The sequence below is a fragment of the Ambystoma mexicanum genome, chromosome 5q (assembly GCF_040938575.1).
Source record: "Ambystoma mexicanum isolate Mex_15411 chromosome 5q, UKY_AmexF1_1, whole genome shotgun sequence".
Classification (NCBI taxonomy): Eukaryota; Metazoa; Chordata; class Amphibia; order Caudata; family Ambystomatidae; genus Ambystoma; species Ambystoma mexicanum.
This window is the reverse complement of record NC_090933.1, coordinates 1,323,311,592-1,323,332,941: the sequence shown is the minus strand read 5'-3', so window position 1 is coordinate 1,323,332,941 and position 21,350 is coordinate 1,323,311,592. Positions and strand designations below refer to the sequence as shown.

General features: G+C 44.0%; 1 protein-coding gene across 1 annotated transcript in view; it reads left to right on the top strand.

Moving 5' to 3' along the window:
- The window catches only part of LOC138498509 (zinc finger protein 268-like), a 57,726-nt gene that overhangs the window by 1,267 nt on the left and 35,109 nt on the right, over positions 1-21,350 (top strand). The window contains exon 3 of the mRNA XM_069622286.1: positions 5,977-6,111. The gene's annotated coding sequence lies outside the window, so the exon portion shown is untranslated. The remainder of the gene's footprint in view (positions 1-5,976; positions 6,112-21,350) is intronic.

Sequence of the window (21,350 nt, the reverse complement as noted above, 5' to 3'; positions counted from 1 at the left end):
CCTATTAATTAATAATTCGCTATTGGACCTGTATGGCGGATCACAGCACTTTGCTATAGGGGTGGAGGAGTGGATTTCTACAAGTGAATTAAATAGGCACATTGGTAGCTACAAGTCGTGTTTGGTTGTTCTCCTTCCAGATCACCTGGGGAGCAACGGAACGCCGGATATGCACTTGGACATCTATCTAGGTGTTGTTTCGTGTCTAGACATGAATGAGGGAGCATTCTGGAGTGGAATTGAGAGCATGAGGTAGAGTTGATGGAAAGGATGGTATGGAGTGCGGAAGTATGACCAACCCACACTCCCCTTGCCTGCCCACCCGCTAGGGGGTCACAGCATGAGGTGATTGAAAAGGAAGCCCGATTTTCACGTTTGTGAAGGGAGGTGAGTCAAGGACAGTGACATGCTCGCTTACAGGCATTCGTGAATGGTTAGACATTCAGGTGATCAGAGTATTACAGGCTCCTGAAATCATCTGTATCCCTTATTTATTAACTTATTGTCACCAGTTATTGGAAATAATGACCCACTGGCATTGTTAGGTGGTACGGCCCCCTATTGGCTAGCATCCCATGTGCATTCCTGATGAAGACCCACTTTGAAGCACTTTCCCACACATTGCCCTGGGAGGCAAGCTCCAAGATGTGGCTCCCTAAACTGTGCCTAGGTCTTCATCAAGTCCTCGCAGCTCACACCCTGCAGGTACTGTTGCTAACAGCAGCATGATTCAGTCATAAACGTAATGAGCTCTGCATTACGTGCTATGTGAGGGATCTAAAATCCTGATATTGAACCATCCTGGCAGGAAGGGGGAAGGATGGACCTCACCCGCTAAGGCCTCAATCACTGATGTGACAAAGGCTCAAGTACCAACTACCTGCTCGTTTTGAAAATTTTAATTATGTAATGCCATCCAATTCATTGTTGAAACTACTAAAGTGGTCTGTCTAGGATATTGAATGGGCTACTAACAGATTGTCCAACTCTCGTGCTGCGGGCTCCAGATTGCATACCATCATGTGTCTACAAGGCTGACCAGGCCTTTTGGGCCAAGATTTTGAAAATTAAGTTTGATAAAATGATTAGTTCAGCAACACTTCCAGAGTCATGGTTCACTTCCATTCTAATTCCAATTTTTAAAAAAGCCAACCCAGAAAATGATCGGCCAATCTCAACTGATGCTGCAGCCAAAATATTTTAGATTCTTATTTTAGCTGACCTTGAAAAACATCTCGCACTACATAACATATACTTGAAATATCAAATAGGCCTCATACGGTCTATGAACACAACTTTGCCACAATAATGGCTCATTTGTTTGCAGGGACTAAATCGAAAGAACTCAGTCCAATATACTTAGCCTTGATATTCATGTCTGCTGCATTTGATACTGTAGTGCGCAATTTACTATGGTCAAAGATGTCCAATTTAGGCATTCCCGAGCACCTGATTCATTGGATTGCAAAATTCCACTCTAAAACTTCTTGTAAGACATCGAATTACCCAGGGGGAAGCAGTTACGGGCCCTGTAATGTCATATCTAGGATTTAAGCAAGGATGCAATCTGGCAGCAACATTGCCAGATTTAAGCAAGGATGCAATCTGGCAGCAACGTTGTTCAATTTATATCTGTGTGATATGGATGCTATTTGGAAGACCTGTAACATGTTTGCTGCTCCATTATGTTCCTTAAGGCTACATTGGATAGTATTTGCCGATGACATTGTCTTGTTCAATCTGACTCCGTCAGGTTTGCAAAAGAAGTTGCAGCTTTTTGGTGAATTTGCATTACAGCATAATTTAAAGCCAAACTCTACAGAGACCAACATTATGGTGTTTGATGCGGGCAAACAACTCAAAAAATGTGTATTGGAAAACTAAGAGGGAAGTAATATCTCACCCTCTTAAAATTACATATCTTGGATGTAGATCAAGTAATACTTCCTCTATAAAATCTTTGGTTGATTACTTACAATTCAAGGCAAGACCTCTACTTAGTCAGATGAAAATCATTTTTTCAAAATATTGTCAATTCTTCCTGATCCCGTTATTGGAATCATGGCCTTAAAGGTAGAACCAGTTCTTTTATACTCTTTGGACATATGTTTGCTTAATTTAGATCAACAGCTCAATACCTTACAAGGACGACTACTAAAATCTGCTCTTCATCTTTCTGCTTCCATCCCCAACTGTTATTTTTCATCATGAGCTGGGAATAATATCACTCTCATGCAGATGGGATTGGAGAGCACTTTCTAGTTACAGTAGAATTCTTGTTCCACCTGGCAATTCCATTTATCACGACTTACACCAAATGTCAAAGTGCTGTAGTTCACATTCTTTTATGGCCATTAATGCAAGGATGCTACTAACATTGGTTGATATTGGGGTCAACACGTCCGATGTACAGTTGCGTCCTGGTTAGGTTAAAAAAAAAAAACTTTTTGAACGCGATTGGTCCAGGACTTTGGATTAACTCACCAAGTTTAGCACTTATAAAGAATACGCTAAGTTTACCCGAAAAAGGGATGGTTGTTGTTCTTATTTAGCAATTTTTCCATGTAAATTTTATGCGCTTTAAAATGAATCAACTGCATACGTGGGAAAGGACATTACACTGGGGTGAACCTAAGGACAGGAGTAAAACTATGACTTGCAGATTTCCAAATTGTGTTGAACCAGAGGAAACGCTAAAATGTCTTATATTGGAATGTCCTTACTTTAGAGAATCAAGAACCACCCTGTTGAAGCGATTTGTCGATAGTGACTATGTTGATTGTATGGATTCCCTGTGAAATCAGATGATGCTTGGTCAAGGGAGAGCCTTAATTGCATTAGTTGAATTCTTAAAGCTGATTGAAAATGAAATATCAATTTTGTAATCATTGGTATCTTTGTGCACTTTAAATCTGGAAATGCTATTGATACGTTTTAGTATCTGTTAATGTTCCTTGTAACGTTGTGATATAGGATGTATTCAATCAAATTATCTCATTTCACATCTGTTATTCTCCATATTGTGAACATTGTATTGTGAAGTTTGTATGTTTTTTTAATTTATCTTAATGAACTTTACATTTTTATCTGTAAGTAATTTTGTAAAGGTTTATATTAACCACAAACAAATAAAAAAGAAAAAACGGCTTCATGTGAAATATAGCATTAAGGGTCTTGGTTTTAGGCCAGAGTAACCTGACCTTGTTGTTATGGTACCAGCTGCTGCGGGGAACTTGGATATTTTGGAACCAATATATTTTGTTTTCAGGAATAATCTCTCTCTCTTACACATACCCACATTCGCCTCACTGTAAATCATATGCCGTCAATTACATGTGAAAGTGGGCAGCAAAGATAGGTAACCCTACTTGTTTGCCCTTGTGAAAAATAGTATATAAAATAGTCCCAATGCACTGTTGAGGTAGGAAGGTAGAGAAAATAGTCTGTTAAAGATGACTTGTTCCTGTGAAGAACAGTATATAAAATAGTCCCAATACACTGTTGAGATAGGAAAATAGAGAGAATAGTCTGTTATAGATGGTCGTTCTTGTGCACAATAGTCCTCAGCAGCAGCAGAAATTAGTGTTGTATGTGGTAGAATGTATACCAGCGGACCTATATATGTAGCAGCGCTAGATTTAACTAGTGCGTTTGACTCCATAGAACTGTTATGGACGAAAATGCTTAATTTGGGGGTTCCTCCACAAATTGTGCAATTGCTTGCGATGCTGCATCTTGACACCACTTTTCAGAGTCACCAAAGCTGAGGCTCTTACTTCTCCAATTGCTAGGAGTGAAGCAAGGGTGCAATCTTGTGATGTGGAGCGAATATGGGACGATTACAAAATGTACCCTGCAAAATTGGCTGGCTTGAAAATACATGGGCTATGCTTTGCAGACGATATTGTCCTGTTTGATACTACCCCTTATGGGTTACAAAACAAGTCAAATGCATTTATTGAATATTTATTGAATATGCAAGGGAGCATAACTTGGTGGCAAACTCTTTGAAGTCCCAGATTATATCTTTTATTGTGGCTTGATCACGTTTTCTATCTTGCATTGAACAAAAACGTACCCAAAAAAATTCCAATGAACATCGAAGGATTTAAGAAAGAGTCAAAAGGATAGAAAAGTCCTTGGCTACTGTGTATGAAGAACTATGAGATGAAGTTTGATTTTAAGTTCTATGAAAAAGAGATAGGGAAGGTGGTGAAAACATTAATGTACCATAAGTTCCTTTTGTATGCTTTATAATCTTGGACAATATTCAAATGAGGTTTAACATGGAAAGATGTATGACATTATTTGTAGTACATGGGTTTTAATGAATACATGTTAAATTGTGTGAAATTTATGTGATGGTATTTTTGAACAAAACAAAGGGGATTTTTTCTATTTATGGCTTTAAATAATTGTGTTAATTGGTAAAAATGTGTGAATTCATGTTGTAAGTTTGACAATTTATTTTTTGACATTTTGTATAAACTAAAAACAACTTTTAATTGAACAAAAGTAGTTCTCACAAAAAGAAAAGCGTTGAGTCTCTAGAGCCCAAACATTCAATTCCAAAAGCTTCAAAATCCATGCAGACTAAAGGTGTGAATATTAACCCCTCCCCCTGTGGCCATAATGGAGGAAGTTGTCCCAGCTCGATGCTCGTCCTCCAGTTCTGCTCTCCAGTCAGAAGGCATTCCTTCAGCATTCACAAACAGCACTGCCTGCCTCTTCCTAGAAACTGGCTTTTTATAGTTTTAGCAAAGTTGTTTACCAAAAGCCTGAAGTTTTTTGTCTATAAAAGCTTAAAGCTTTTATATGTCTATGTCTAAAAGCCTGATGCTCTTTTTTTTTCTCCATGCCCATCAGTTGTAACACCTTACCTGAGGTCCTGCGGGGTCGGCGCGATTTCCCAGGGAAAAGCAGAGGCACAAGTGATGATAGCACACAGACTCCAAAGTGGGACTGGATAGCAGAACTGGAATGAAACAGCCCCTCCACCCAGGTCCCCCAAAAGAAATGGGTTTCTATGTGCTGAACCTTCTTGTGGCAGAAGCAACCCGTCATGTAGTCTGTAATACCTGGTTGCAAATTGCTCTGCCTGCATGGAGGAGAGAGATAGGTAAAAGCAATGAGCGTGTAACCTAGGCTCCAACCCTTGTTGTCCCCTCCTTTCCCTGGTTTCTTTCCCCTCTCATCACTGATCTTTACCTGGTGGTTTTGCAAGGGGCTTACAGCGTGGTTTGATAGGTAATTGATGAAAGGTTTTCTGGTTGCGTACAAGCGGGCCTGCCGCAATGTTACTGCCACTCTTCATTAGCTTTGCTATATCGACACCCTTCCATAAGCATACTGTTACTTCACACCAAGCATTTGTTAACAGACAAAGGGCCTCATTACACGGATGGCGGAGAACCATGGCGCTATTAGCGCCATGGTTCATGCCGGTAAAATACCGGCACCGCCTTGGCGGAAAGAGGAATTACCGCCCTATTCCAAGGTTGGTGGGGCAGTAATTCCCCCTTCCACCATTGCCCTTCCCCATTCCCATTTTTGCCCCATAGGGCATAATGAGAATGGGGAAGGCGCTAATTGCGGTACCGCAAATTGTGGTACCGTAATTAGCTCCCTGGGTCCCTTTGCGGGTTGGATTTTAATGCCTGCAAAAAGCAGGCGTTAAATCCCACAACCCGCAAAGGGACCTCGTAGTAAGGCGGTAAGGATTTACCGGTACCGGTATTTTACTGGTACCGGTAAATCCTTACCGCCATCCGTGTAATGAGGCCCAAAGTATTAGCGTAAATGTCGAATGCACTTCTGGCAGTCAACAGGTCTCCAGCATAGTTTTACAGATAAGAAGGTAGTGCCCAAGTGTCCAAAGCACTCCAGCACACAACAGGTCTTTCAGATATTACAATGGATTCAACTTGCATGCGCATGCTGCTCCGTAGCACTTATCTGCTTCTTTTCTTCTTTCAGGTCCGGAAACTGTGCAGAGGGCAGGGGTTCATCCTGAAGCCAGACGGTAGTCCAACTAATGAAAAACATCCAGGAAAAAACAAGGGGGCAATGACGTAGGAAGAAAGCATGCCACCTAGACCGGGTTGCTAACAGGTAAGCATTACTCACTTGAACTGCGAACATCGAGCACAGATGTTATGGCGAATTCCCAAAATGTGCTAATTTCCCTTACCTTGTGAGACTCCCAGCAACTTTACTGGATTTCTAGGATTTGATTTTTTTACCTGGGAAGAGTGTGAGCCTTTTTTCCCACTCTTCCATGCATTTTGATGTGTATTTTACTTTTATGTTCTTTGGTTATTGAGTTTTAAAACAACTCCATAGGCATCATCTTTTTCTGTGTGTCACACAGCATCTTCAGTGCAGTGACACAGGGATGTATTTCATACTTCCCCAGGTTTAAATATCTTCTCTGGGACTGACTACTGTCTCCCAGAGCATGTAAAGTTAAATTGTCTTAACTAGTCTCTTTAAATGTACATACCCAGCACACGCTATCTACCAATAGAATGCTGGAGGGGTTGCCTAGCTTCCCCTTAGTCAAAACATTAATGTAACAGTCAAATGTTACCTTTTTCTATTTTAAATGGCTGGTGGCAGTGGTTTAGATCAGCTACCGTGATTTTTCCTGACCGCTAACACCGGTAGCTAAAAATCGGGTCAGCCATGTTTTTCAATATGGCGCCCCAGACCTGTCTGTAAAAAAGACAGACTCTGGTCATCTTTTTTCGCCATTTCTTTTAAGAAAAGTCCTTCTTGTGTTTTTTTCTGCGCGCCAAACCAGGTTTGCTCCCTTTGTTCGTTGGCCTTTGGCAGGCTTCAGTGCTAAAGCCCTTCTCTGGTGCCTGAGTGTCTGGGGTGGACAGGATGTGAGGGAGGTGCCCAAAACTCCCTGTGCTTAGTCTCCTAGGAGACCTGAATGCACTCTGGCGTGATTGGCCGGGTGACTGTCTGGCCAGGACAGACACCCTGCTGTGTGAGTGACAGACAGGCTGGAAAGAATGGTGGAAAACTGTTTAAAAGCAGGTCCCTGGGACGTGGAAAGCTACAGCTTTTCTTCACTAACAAGGTACTGTGCAAACGTGCCTCGGAAATCGTTTCACCCATTGCGAAAGTTGTTTGAAACTTTCTCAACTTCGAAGGCTTGTCCTTCCCTAAATATTCGTCAAACTTTTTGCCTAGCCAAATCTTCTAAACTCTGTGGAAAAGACTTAACCGTTTACTACCAGAACTGTGCTATCCAATACAAAGGACCTCATTACGACCCAGGCGTTAACTATGGCGCTACTAGCGCCATGGTTAACGCCGGTATTTTACCAACTGCGCCAAGGTTCCCCATTCACCATGGGCTCTTCCCCATTCCCATTTTTTCCTCCATAGGGCTCAATGGAAATGGGGAAGGCGGTAATTACGGTACCACAAATTGCGGTACCGTAATTACCACCAAGGTCCCTTTGCGGGTCCCGTACTTAACGGCAGGTAAAACCAGCCGTTCAGGTAGGGACCCGCAAAGGGACCTCGTAATTAGGCGTTAAGGGTTACCCCTTAACGCCAGGGTCGTAATGAGGCCCAAAGACTCTTAACCATTGACTTTGGCCCAGGCCTATGAGATGAATTGCTGGTTGTAGTTAATTGAAACCCTTTGCCCTGCCTATGAATGTATTTGGGCTGTCTATTCTTATAACATTGTCTGTTTACCCCTTTTGAAAGTATCTGAAGTGCCATTTTGCTCCCACTTCAGGGGAGCTAAACTTGTTCATTTACGTACCGGTTGTATATTTGTAGTTTATTAGTGTGTGATATTGAGCTGCTCTTGCTAGTGTAATGTTTTCAAACTGACTGAGTAAATACATGTATATTCTTTTACCAAGAAACCTTGAGTAAGCGTTTGTTTGAATCACTGAATTAGTTGGTCCTTTGTGTAACTTGTTCTACTGCTCACTAAACTCTTGAGATCTGGCTGCTCAGCCACTGCTACCACATTACTGTGTAGTACAGGCTTGTACCAAAGGTGAAATTGTGCTTACACTTGTAGTCTTAATTGTGTGTAGTGTTCTCAAAGGGTGCTGCACATGATTCTGCCTAACAACGGATTGCAGAGTGGAATGGTCTTTTATAGGCTTTGTTTCCCAAGATGATGGGCGGCTCGGCATTCTGAAAAAAAAGGTAGGTTGATCTCTGTGCTCAGACCGCAGCATTCCAAGACAAACTAGCACACAGAGCCCCTTTGCCTCCAGAAGTGGTATGGCTTAATACATACACACTATGGCTTCCTTTGTGAGTAAGGAGTGTACTGTGCCTCCCCTTCCTGGTGTTTTATGTTGGCTGGGGGTTAGTGTTACGGAGAACCTGTCCCTCTTTTACTGCTCAATCCTGACATCAGTCAACAATCTCCCTCATAAGAGCCCTAGCCCAGAATCCTGGTAGTCCATTGTAGTCTTTCAGGACTTAATTATTGTTATCAGAACATTGGATACTATTAACGAAAACAAAAAGAACTATTGAACTATTGGAACACATCCCAGACCATTGAGTTGCTGCCCAGAAGCTAGACTAGCCATAGTGTACTGGTTGTTCCAAAACTACTGATTAGCCTTGCACGAAGCCCAGACTTCCACAGTAAACAGTACCGCCTAAACAGGGAGACCATCACCAAACTGCTGGCCACAATCCAGGAGGACATTGGGAGCAGTATCAACATCCGCACAGCTGTGCCCCCACTGGTCAAGCTGGTTCCATGGTCCTACACTACAGCACACTGCTGGGATACATGGAGAGACACAGAGGACAACGGACATGGATATTGGGTGAGTACAATCAGCTCCACATATGCACAGTGAAGCACCTGACAAAAGATTTGGGGGGGGAGTTAACACGGACGCATGGCATGGCAAGTGAATGCACTAGCAGCACCCAACAAGCACCCACACCAACAACAGGGGATAGCAAAGGGCGCATTCACATGTTGGACACACGTGGACACACACGCTGACGTACACATACTGCCGCAATTAAAACACACATGACCACGTGTACCACAACCACACTACAGCAGCCAATAGCAGGCTAGCCAGTGCCACAGCCATGTGCCCATGTGCATCCACCTAGGTATGTTGACACGCTGCCCCTAGAATAGTAGGGTAGGACACAAACCAACCCAGCATGTCCCATGCATGAGAGCAGCACACAGCCACCAGGGACACACCACTGAACAACCTCCACAATGACACACGGTGCATGTGCAGGCAAAGGAATGCATGACACCATTGATAAAGGCTGTACAGACATCACACATACACATGGCATGGGTGGTATGAACACATGCTTGCACATGATGACCATTGCCCCAATACTGCGCGAGGCTTCCCCCAAGTATGACATTGTGACTATTGTCAGTGAATCACCTCTTTCAGGTGACTGCAGATGTCCCCAGCTGGTGTGACTGATGCCCCCTGTGCATGACCCACGCACACCATACGAGACCGCCTACAACCATGCCCACAGCCGGACCATGTGTGCATTGAGCGCACCTTCAGACTCCTCAAGGCACGGCGGAGCCCTAATGTACGCCCCGGACAAGGTTGGAAAAACTGCTAGTTTGCGCAATGCTGCATAACATTTGCCTGAGGAGGAATGTGCCACTACCCCAGACGCGGACATGCCACACCCAGAGGAAGATTCAGATGAACTGCATGAGGCAGGAGGCAGGAGCCAGACCAGCCACTCAAAGGGATGACGAGAGGGATGGCAGACTTGCACGGCAGGCACTAATAGACAATTTCTTCTAGAGCACTACCCTGACTCAAGCCACTTCCAACACTGTGAATACATTGCACATGAACACAATCAGGAATGTCCTGTTGGGTATTTTTGTGGAGATTTGGGGCCTGACGGTATTTTCTTACCGCCGAAAAATAATTTAGCAACATTCACTCCTTGTATTCAGATTGGGCCATGTACAACAATAATACAGTGAACATGCATTATTTCAGCACACAGACATGCGTGGTTGGTATGCGTGGTTGGTGGTATTTTGGTGAGCATAATTCCCTTGTTTTATTTGTGGCCCAAATATGTTTAGATGTTTCGTGTAATCACTAGAGAGACCTCAGGCTTGCATTTCAGGAACACCACATTTTCATTTTTAGTGTGCCACCATGGGCAATTTCTCTCTGTCTTATCTATGGCAGCGAGCTATCATGTGGTATTTTCACTATCTTCTAAACGGTAGTGAACTATGTCCAGGGCCTCCCTTTTTGCCGACTCATAGACCTCCAGCAGACTACAACACACACAGTTAGTTATAATTGCTCATACTGAATTACATTGTGCACACGGCTGCAGCCAAATCTTACGTTTAGCTACCTTGAAAATGACAATTGCACTGTCTAAATATCTCCCCACATCATCAGCACTGTATTGGTAAATATAAAACACACCACCCGTCTGCTTTCAAATATTTTTGTGTATTATAAAAGTTGCATTTAAACACGATCTCACTCTTTACAGAAATAAATGAAATAGCACAGTAACAGCATTATCTGTGATACACTGAAAAGAGAGTGGCGGATACAAGAACTCAATTTGCAACATTAAATACGTGAGTAAAGCACAGGAATCTCCTTTCCTACACTGACTGAATATTCTCGTACACACTCAGCCCCCACACCTCAGCGAGATAATTACCAGGCTTATTCAGCATGTACCTTCTTTGGCTGTTCGCCTTCTGGAGGGGTTCACCCAGCAAGGACAAGCATCTGCCATCACTCGAACTGGGACTTGTTGACTGGAAAAGCCAGTCTCTGCAACCAAGTTGAATCTGCTTTAGGAATCAGGCCTCCCCAGCTGTCAACCCCGTCCTTCTTCGAGCTGTGTCAAGATGTCTCTGCCTTTCTGCCCCAGATTCTGCAGCAAAGCACTAGTCACACCCTCCTACATGATGCTTGATGTGACGTGCTCCAATCAGAATCAATCATATTCTATCCTCCTCCTTTTAACAATGGTTCTTCTTGTACAGTTGCAACTGTAACAAGCTGATTCCCTGCTTATTCCCTGCTTATTCAAAGTCTTTGCTTCCTGAAGTTACTATGGACAGAGCACAGGAAGGCAAAGAAAAAAAAAAACTTGAATGTGTGTTTAAAACTGATTTTCATAGTCTGCCTCTTTTTGCAGTGAAGACACATTCTTTTATTAATGAGTTATAATTATTAGTCTTGTTAGTGATATTAGTTTGTTAATTACCAAATGTGTCTCCTGCAACATGGGCATTTCAGGTGAGAAATGGTGTGCCTTTTGAAGGTACAGATGTGTGCTTTTAACTGTGAAAAATGTATTTGCATTTTATATGTAAAAATCGTCTTTGACTGAATAACCTGCCCTTACTTATATGTCCATGTTACACTGGCAACACATAGCTTGAAACAACTGCATCATAGCAATGCACCACCCATGCAGTGGTGCTGCACTTCAAAAAAAGAAAAAAAAACATGCTATACATTGATCCTGTGGAGTGGTGCTGTACTCTGTGCTCCCAAACCACGCTAAACACTCCTACAGTCCTCTCATTTATGAAGTTGAACAGTTTTAATGATTTTTTGTGCACTAAATATCCCACCTCCCACCACCAACTCCCCAGCACTCAATCACTCTTTCCCCCCTCCCACCACCAACTCCATGGCATGGCCACTCGGGCAATTGGTGTCACGTCATTGACTATGTCCGTGGCCTCTGTCACGACTCACTGTTGCCCCAAAACAACACTAGGGGTCATGACATGACATGAGGAATATGGCCAGGGTATAAGTTCCTTCAAGAATGGGAAAGGGCCCACCTGGATCCAGTCCTGGTGCCTTTGGTGCCAGGCTCATAAGAAATACTCAGGTATTTCAGCACTACACTACAGTGATCCAACATGGCTGGTAGAGAGCTGAAGAAACACCTGCATGTGTTCCATTGTTCAGGGTGTGGCTGCATCCTTGGGCGGGGCCGTCTGTATAAGCCACACCCTTCCAGCAATCCGTGCTTCGCGTTCTTCTGCTTCCAAGCAGCAGCATGCGCTCACCGATGCTCTCCATCCAAGACCTATCTGCTCCGGACCAGCTTTCCTGCAATGCCCACTGCTACGACCGATATCCCTTCATCTACCTGGACCAGCTTACCTTGATCAGGAACGCCCGCTGCTACGACCACAACATCTTTAGAACCCGGATCAGCTTACCTGTGTCAGCAACGCCCGATACAGCGGCCGCTCCATCTTGCACACGCTTACTTGAGCCAGTTCACACTGGGAAGGCGCACCGCATCCTCGCTCAGCTGCGGTCCGATCCGGAACATGACTCTGCATCTGGTGCCTGAATGACAAAATGACAAAAGAACAAGGTTAGTTGACATGGAAACTACTCGCTAATGCTCGTAACGAAAAGACATACTTACCACATATTGGATTCACACGTGTTGGTACCGCAACAACAGTTGTCGCACATGCTGGTACCGCCTCAACAGTTGGCACACGTGTTGGTACAGCAGCAACAGCTGTCAAAGGAAAAGGAGAAAGACATTAGTGAAATGAAGACTGGCAGAGAAAATACTCTTAAAACACAACACGTGAAAGCAACGTGGAAGGAACAAAGACAATATAATAAAGACTTATAAGAACAATAACTAATAACTGAGAGGAGTCGCAGTGCATGAAGATCCAGTGAAGTAACTGGACAAACAGCGCCCCTGCTGAGTTAAGCAGGATGGAGAGCTTGCCAATACTATAAAGAAGGTAAGAAGTATCCCGAGCAACGGAATCACCTACGAGGGCACAAGGGAGGCGGGTGCAACGTTACAACAGTGGCTTGAACTTACCAGGAACCCTCTCATTGCAGGTATACCTTCCTCTGTTAGGGGAACCATAGTAGCCGTAAATCCCAGACACCTCAACAGAAGTAGCCCTCCTGATGGACCAGCGCACCCGCGGAAACAAGGTGAGCGTAACACTCTACCCCCGGGTAATCTGGAGCAAAGGTGGCACAGGGACTGATGCCTCAGTGTGCTCTGCTTCGAGTCCCCTTTTGGGGTAGTGGAACTTGAAGGGATCAAGCTAGGCCCGGGAGATGTTGGCGCACCAACTCATTGCTTAGGCGGATGGCCTATGCAAGTGCTGATACGGCTTACGTCAGCTCCCTGACCCTCTGGCCAAATGCCGTGAGTGTGGCCATACTGGCAGTTAGCACTTTCCAGTTCCTTGCGTTGTCCTGCGCAATCCTGCATGTGTCCCCGTGGATACTGTTATGTATGGCCTGCAGGTGTCCTGAGTGAGTATGCTCAATGACCTCCATCTCCCTCTGTTTCTGCTTCATGTCCCCCAACCTCTGCAGCAACATGCTGAGTGTAGGTGAAGGCTGTGCTAGAGATGGGGTGCGCTCTGGGCGTGGGCAGTTGCCAGGGGAGCCATATGATGGTGTGTCAGTGTCTGGCTTGGGTGTATGCATGCACCGATTGTGTGGTGGGCTCTCAGGAGTCTGTCCACGCTGTTGCCGGCATGGTGGGCTCTTATGCGGTCTGTCCACGCTGTTGCCTGCGGGGTGAGCTCTCGGGTGTAGTGAGAGGCGGCCGCCAGAGACTGCAGCCAGGGTTTGGTGGCACTTTACATGTGTTGTGACCAGGATGCTGTCTCCCTGTGTTTCCACGGTCATTCCGGTAGGTTACGTGGCCTCGGTGGTGGAGCCCATAGCTGCAGGATTGGGTGCAGCTGGGTTTACTGTTCTCCTGGTGGACTGTGGGTGGGAGGTGGGCCGGGTGCTGCTGTGATTCATTGTGTCATGGCGGGACATGCACCTTTGCGTGGCCTGTCTGCCTCTTTGTGGGGTGGTGGTGGTGGTAGTATTGGCGGTTCCCGAGTGCCGAGACGTCCCACTCCCAGATGGGCCTGCCAACTCATCATCCTAAAATGCCTCTGGCATTGCTTGAGTGCCTGTCGGGAACATAGGATATGTCGTCAGATTTCATTCCCCACGTGTTTTGGCATGCAAGACATTTATATATCTCTGAAAGACACAGGGGACCATCCACTCTGGGCTAGGGTATTAGTATTACTAATTAGCTCAGAAAAGAAGTCCAGAGGATACCATTTTTTAAACTAGGTATCAAAAGGAGTTTAATATACCTGATACATTATTTCAAAATATGAATTAATCATGATTTAATCCGCACTACAGGCATTGTTTACATAGCAGGAAAATTAAGAATATGCCCTTCAATACAATTCATCCAAATGGCAATCAATCATATACTCATTCGTCCACACACAACCGTCATACATCCATAGACAAATACCAAACAAGAATATATATATATGATAAAACCTGTAATAAGTCATGGCTAGTAGTTTTTTGTTTTTGAATTTTTAAAGTGCAATTAATGTAGATGACCACTGTAATTGAAAAAGTGATCTGATCTTAGGGTGGGTCAGGTAGATGTCCAACACGACCGCATCCCCGATTTCTCTGGGACATTTATTACATGGTGCTGAGTAGTACCCCAGACAATTGGGCTGGTGGGCATGGTTGGTCAGGGGTGTTCACAATGATGGGGACGGATGCGGATATGGGTGTTTGTCACATGGGCAATTGGCTGTTGGCCTTTGTGTGGGAATGGCAAGGGGGTCTGTGCTGGGCAGCTGTTGTCTGGCATGCATGCTTCTGGTCTACATTCACTCAGGCCCCCTTCACAGGTGCCACTGGAATTGGGGGTCAGGGGGTTGGCTTGCTCAGGGGGTATGTACTGCATGGCACTTTGATGGGTCCCTTCGCTCCCCTCCCCACTTCTCAGACTTTCATGGCTGTTGTGGTAGTTGGTGGATGTGGTACCCACTCACTGCACAAAAAATGGGGCAAGTACCAACTGTGATGTTATTTAGTGAAAAACCAAAACAAAGTCTGTTATCCAAAACCAGGCAACAACCTTTTTTTTGGAAAAACGACTGTGGTCGAGGGCAGGGTTATTTTTCAAGAGAATTAACAACAGCTGCATATTTCACCGCCAGCAATAAACAAGGCTGTGGAGGAGGACAGAAAAAGATAGAGTTGAATTCTGAATATCCCTTTTTCCTATACTAATCTGTCCCTATGTAGCACTGGTGTATCGTCTACAAACAGGGGACAGAATAAGAAGAAAAACGATTTACTTGTAGTTGTTTGTAAAGCATTCAGCCTTGTTTAAATAATGCTCTTCAACCACTCTCTTCCACAATGTGTCTGTATTGGAAGAGACAAATAGCCAAGTAAGAAAGTAAAACGTCGGTGCTTCAGTGGTTGAGTATACAAACATCCACTGGGTTATACATAACTTTAATGACCCAGGGATTGTGGGTAGACCCCGTGCACCAAAGTTTAAAAGAAAGAAAGTGAAAACTTGGAAACTGTGTTATAAACCAACATAAAGACAAAACATACTCCACTATCCGTTTTTCCTGGGTCTTGTTGTTACTGCAACTAGTGGGGTAAAGTAAAAAATTGCTCATAGATTGAAAATTAGATTGGTATCTCTAAATTGTAGCAATTACTGTCTACCGGTTTCAGCGGCAACGTGTTTGTTGTGGCCGCTTTCTTCAGGACAGTCTTTCGGTGTTTTCAACAGAAGGTAGATCTAGTAAATCACCCATTGAAATACTAATAGTCGAATCTGTCTGATGGAGTAAATTATATGCAGATAATTAGGATAGATTTCCAACAGGGTGGTATTTATTTGTCCCACATACCATGTTAACGTTAATCTCCATGGAAGTTATTCCACTTCCGGGTCACGTGATCACACTCACAACCACATATGGATAATGACCGAAATTTCCAAAGAAAATTAACTCATTCTTTAATCACCTTGGGTTCGCATTTCAAAGAACAATCTAAATACGAGCTGTAAGCTTACCATCCTGAAAAGCGAGGTGTTGAATTTTCGGGTTACACGTACGCACGTCATTCACAAATGCATTAGATAGCGATCACATGACCCGCTATCCATTTCCAAAGAGTTCTGCATACGGACAACTCGCATCGAGATAGCGAGCTCGGGCGTGTGAGGCCAGAACCGACGTACAAATAAACAGCCGGGTAAGCACAAGATTTTAGATGCTGTACCCATAAATGCAGTGCGACACGCACTAAATATGTCGGGGAATCGGTTCGAACCACCCCAGGGTCCCGTGTGATTGCCAAATACCAGGACTCTCTATATCCCAACATCACGGCACTAACAGATTTTTCTTCTCTTCCCCCTCCCTTAGGTTCACTTTCTTTACTAATCAACTAGGATCGGGAAACTTGACCTGTATTTCGGGGACATTCATTGACAGAAGATTTTTAGCACACATCTGAGTGTTGGGAGTCCTCGTGTTTCGCTCTTACAGCTTTTTGCATTTTTCTAGTTTTTTTGCTAGGAAAATCCTATTTTTGTTCAATCGAGCCTGATATTTATTTTTCCGACGAGGAGGACAAGGGTTCCATCCATACCATCCCGTAAGACGTTGGGGATGACGACTGGAATGTTGAGGAGGTAGTCCACCCCGGAGAGGCCGACGACGATGGCAGGGGCGACGACATAGGCGCTGGGCCCAGCTACCCTACCCCCCAGGCACCTCCCAGAGATCTGTTGCAGGACATTCTCTCGACCCTTCACACACTGGTATCGGAGATACAGACAAGGATGCTGACGGCACCTCCACCGGCGATGACCCTGTTGTCATTGGGGCCACATCCGCCGAAGAAAAGGAAGAGGCATCCTAGCCTACGCTCCAGCCACCAGTGCCCCCCCACCCTAGAGATACAGGGACAGACACAGCGACAACATACACCGACTACAAAAGCAAAAACAAAAAATGCTCACTGGGTCTCCCACTGAGCTTTGGAGACGCCCTTAGTGTAGTCAATACTACTGCAATGTTAGAAGAACATTGTTTTAAATTCTCAAAATTTTTTGAGAGTTCAGCCGGTGAAGGCTGTAAAATATTTCCGTATTTCTTGATTTTTTATGCAGTTGTGCTGGAACACAATGGGCCTCATTACGCGGTAGGCGGTAAGGGATTACCGGCACCGGTAAGGGCACCGGTGTCAGTAATCCCTTACCGCCCTATTCTGAGGTCCCTTAGCGGGTGCCTTCCTTAATGCCTGGTTTTACCAGGCGTTAAGTAAGGGACCCGCTAAGGGACTTCAGAGCTAATAACGGTACTGCAAATTGCGGTACGGTTATTAGCTCAATCCCCATTCCCATTGAGCCCTATGGGGGATCGAATGGGAAATGGTTCCTGGAATGGGGACTTTCCGGGTCCTCTAAGGTTGGAATGACCCGGTAAGTCCCTATTTCGGGAACCCGGACTCGGACCCGGAATGCGGTAAGGGGGTAGCCATGGCGCTAATAGAACCATGGCTACCACCTACCGTGTAATGAAGCCCAATAGCTTCATTCTTTAATGTGGCAGAAGCACAAGCCGATGCATTTCGGACATTTTCGGACATTCAGTCCATCCTCAGGGCAAGCTCTAAAACATATCAACAGACATAATGTTATTGTGACTCCTAATGTACATCCAAAAACAAAAATCCAACAATTCCGTATTTCAACCAGTCATTAACAATATGCATACCTGCTTAACTAGAGTCTGGATCTACTGACTTCCTCAGCCTCATATGAATAACCATCAAATGCCAAATCATATTGCGTTAATTTAACCGACAACAACAGCGGCATCTCTCCGCCTCCAAGGGCTTCACCCCCAGACAAAGTGGGCTTTTTCCACTCCATGGTCACCCGCGCATTGGAACTCTTCCAGCTCACGCCAGATGAGACGAAGAAGGAGGGCTTCCTTTATCAATTCCTTTATCCTGTGGTTAGTTCAATAATCACTTCAACACACTTTCTTGAGGCTCTTACTCACGTTCCACCGTTGTATGGCCTCTCTTTGCTAGTGTCTGTTTTGCACCCACTTTGTTTTCACACAGCTCTCCTGCCATCATGGAGCCCCTTCAATGATATCTATTTCTCTTGCACTTCAGTTGTGCACAGCTCCCTTGCCCTTGGAGTGCTTCTTTCACTTCAGACTTTCAAATGTGTATAACTTTATACGGGACCACTCTGACATTGTATCCTTCAATAATCTCTTTAGCATTGTTTTCTTGTTAATGGTATTCCTTTAGCATTGTTCTATCATTAAACCGATACCGGATCGTTTCGACAACGAGTGTTCTTTCGCTTGAGACCACTCCGATACAATGCATGCAGTCTTTCTCTCTTGCTACTGGGTTTCTCGCATTCAGAAACTCTCTGGTCATGGATTCAGCTTTCCTTGTTAACGGTTCTCGCGTCTGAGGTCAGAGTCTCACCACATGCCCCTCAGACCCACCTCAACTTCATGCTCTACCCAGGGGAACAAGCATCTTTCTGGCCACACAAGCTAAGGGATCAGCACGCCCCTCTGCTCCTTTCTGTAGACTCCTGTGGCTCCCTGGAGACACGGTTCCCTCGCCACACTTTCCTCTGCCTCAACTTGCAGCCATGTAGGGTCTATGCATCCTGTTCTCCTTGGCCTGGTTCTAGGCATCCCTGGCTCAGCTGCACTTCCAATACGCCATGCAGATCGCTCAACTTCTCTTCTGCCTTTGGGAGTTTTATACTCGGGGGTTTTAATGGACTGCAGGTGTGCCTGCTTAGTTTCAATATCCTGACCTTAGCTGTCCCTATTAATGTATTGTTTTTGTTTTTAATTACATGTTATTAGTTGGTTACAAACTGTTAAAATTAGATTCACCATTTTGCATGAAATTTCCTCGATCCCATTTAACTCAGACATATTTCCTTATTGCATTCCCGCCTTTGTACTGACCGCTTCATTTCTTTTATTAATTGATCATGGTGCTCACTAGGCGCTTGGTACAAGGTTAGTGCAATTGATAACTTGGCGTCTGATCCATTGCAACATAGTTCCCACCATTCTGCTCCATTTAGTGACAGTTTTTTTTAATAATGCGACCCGGGTGTCTCGTTCTCAGTGATCCTAGGGCGGTGCAGAGCAATGTTATGTGTTTTGGTGATTCCTCTCCCTTGTTGCAGAATCTGCATTCACTGTACTTGAAGGGATTGCATTTTCCTATTTCCAGGATCTAATTTGTTGGTAGTAGATCAAAGTGAAATTTTATGTATAACATTCAATGATGTTTATTTGGCTACTTCTCCAAATATTTCGCTGATGTATTCATTGCTTTTTCTTCATTGCATATGTTTTGTCCCAGTTTGTGTTTGGATCTTTGATCTGAGGTGGCTGCCCAATCTTTGAGCCATTGTTTCTTCTTTACTATTGTGTTGTGAAAGGATGGTGAATGTCGGGATAATGTCATCTACCACTATTTCTCTATATAAAGAGAGCATGTTCCATGTCACTCTGGCGTTGATTGAAATCAGCCCCAGTTCGTATCTTATACTGATTTTCCGAACCCCTCTTGGTAGGCGCAGGATTGCTCTACAAAAGGTTTACTCCTGAGAGTCCCATACTGTCCAATCGCATCCCACGGCACAGTCTGCTCCATGAATTGGAGCAATCACCACCTTTTGTTTGTAAATCTTGTGAGAGCTCTCAGTGAACATTTACAATATTTTTTGTAAATGATCTGTCCTTGAGCTGTTAATTGTTTATTTTTTGCTTTGATGCTTTCGACCCAGGGTGCATCATTGATACTGGAGTTTATTTTCATTCCTAAGTATCTTGTTGATTGAACACTCCTCAGTATTTCTTTTCCCAAACACCATTGAAACCTGTTCTTGCAGTTTCTGGTCTTTCCCTTTAGGTTTTGTAATATTAGGATTTCTAATTTTGCATCGTTGATGTTCAGGCCATTGGTATCCATGTATTTTTCAAGCAGGTATAATTTGCGTTGTAAACTGGCCGGCGTCACGTCTAGCAGCACAAGATCATCCGCATACATTATCCATCCCAGATGTTCACCGTTGATTTTTGGTGGGAATGCATTTGTGCTTTCTAGCGTTTCACTGATGTTGGCTATAAAGACGTTAAATAACAAGGATGATAGTGGACATCCTTGTTTAACCCCTCTGTATGTTTTCATCAGCGCTGATGGTGTGCCATCTTGATCAAGCCGTATTTTGATTTCAGTGTTGGAGTGCAGTTCTTTAATTGCCATGGTAAGACCTATTGGTCACTTGCATTTGATTAACTTTAACCATAGAAGTTCCCCATCAACACTGTTGAAAGCATGTGCTAGATCTATAAATGCTAGATATGTGTGTGTTCCTTGACAGAATGCTCTCATCTTTAACAGGTTGATTAAGAGCAAGTTTAGTCCACATCCCACTCCTTTTACGAATCCTGTTTGTCGTGGGTCGTACATTTTCATGGACTTGATCCAGGTTGTCCTTTTTGACTGAATCTGTGATGCAAAATGTTTGCCCACGGCATCAAGAAGTGCAATTGGGTGATAGTTCTTGGGGTCAGATCTTATGCCTTTTGTAAATATCGGACCCACAATAGCAGTTCTCCACAATATCGGAATTTCTTTCTCTGCTGTTATTCGAATAAAGAGTGACATGCAGAACTCAGCCCACACATCAGGGTTGGTCTTCAGCATTTGATTGGTGATGCCATCAGGGTGGGGGCTCTCGAATAATTCGCTGTAATGGCTCACCCACAGCTTCTCACACACCATGTTGCTCAAAATGACTTGTTGTAGGCGCTTGTGTCATTTATCAATTTCCAGAAATCTCTTGAGTTTTTATTACTCAACACTCTCTATAACTTCTGTATCCCATTGTTCTATGATGGTTTTGTACTTTTGTTTGTGTTTTTTCTTTGTCAAGTTTTTGTCTACGTTTTGAGTCCCTTCGATTGCTTTGATTTTTTTTCTCGCAATTCCCCTTTCCTTGTTGCTATTTCTTGGTCAAATACATGTTTTTTTTTATTCACTCCTTGTTGTGTTTCCACATATTGGGCTAACATAACACATATAATAAACTATAGAACTCTTACCATTGCTTTAACAAGTTTTGAGCTTCTCTGTGATTTTGCTGATCTTGCTGGCATTTAGCTGAAGTCTATTTCTGCCAGGCGCCACTATTACAGAGGGATTCCACTGTTTTTTTTGCATTTGGTCTGCTAAGCAATGGTACGTCAATTCTACCAATTGCTCTGATGCATCAGTGTTACGTGCAATGAGGAAACTCTTTTCTCCAATCTTTCTGAAACACAGTAGTAGGCTAGGATAGCTTCCTTATTGCTGCTTTTCCACGTGGGACGAGGTGGCTTGTCATCTAGTACTTTACCATTGATTGCAGAAATGCCTCTTGCG